Below are 846 nucleotides of genomic sequence, written 5' to 3' on the forward strand. Positions count from 1 at the left end.
AGACCAAAATACACCTAGGATCTAGCATCATCTATTCGATTTTTGTGTGTGTGTGTGTTTTTAATTTTTAATTTTAATATTTTTTTAATTTTAATTTTTTTAATTTCAATTTTTCTACCTCATTAATTCCTTTTCTCCCTTCAAAATGACAAAACAACGGAATTCACCCCAAAAGAAAGAGCATGAAGAAACGACAGCCAGGGATTTAACCAACACAGACACAAGCAAGATGTCTGAACCAGAATTTAGAATCACGATAATAAGAATACTAGCTGGAGTCGAAAATAGATTAGAATCCCTTCCTACAGAGATAAAAGAAGTAAAAAATAGCCAGAATGAAATTAAAAATGCTATAACTGAGCTGCAATCACAGATGGATGCAGCGGCGGCAAGGATGGACGAGGCAGAACAGAGAATCAGCGATATAGAGGACAAACTTATAGAGAATAACAAAGCAGAAAAAAGAGGGAGATTAAGGCAAAAGAGCATTATTTAAGAAATTAGAGAAATCAATGACTCATTAAAAAGGAACAACATCAGAATCATAGGGGTCCCAGAGGAGGAAGAGAGAGAAATAGGGGTAGAAGAGTTATGTGAGCAAATCATAGCGGAAAACTTTCCTAACTTGGGGAAAGACACAGACATCAAAATCCAGGAAGCACAGAGGACCCCCATTAGATTCAACAAAACCGACCATCAACAAGCCATATCATAGTCAAATTCACAAATATTCAGTCAAGGAGAGAATCATGAAAGCAGCAAGGGAAAAACAGTCCCTAACCTACAAGGGAAGAAAGATCAGGTTTGCAGCAGACCTATCCACAGAAACTTGGCAGGCCAGAAAGG

Source organism: Leopardus geoffroyi, chromosome B4 (assembly GCF_018350155.1).
Source record: "Leopardus geoffroyi isolate Oge1 chromosome B4, O.geoffroyi_Oge1_pat1.0, whole genome shotgun sequence".
Classification (NCBI taxonomy): domain Eukaryota; kingdom Metazoa; phylum Chordata; class Mammalia; order Carnivora; family Felidae; genus Leopardus; species Leopardus geoffroyi.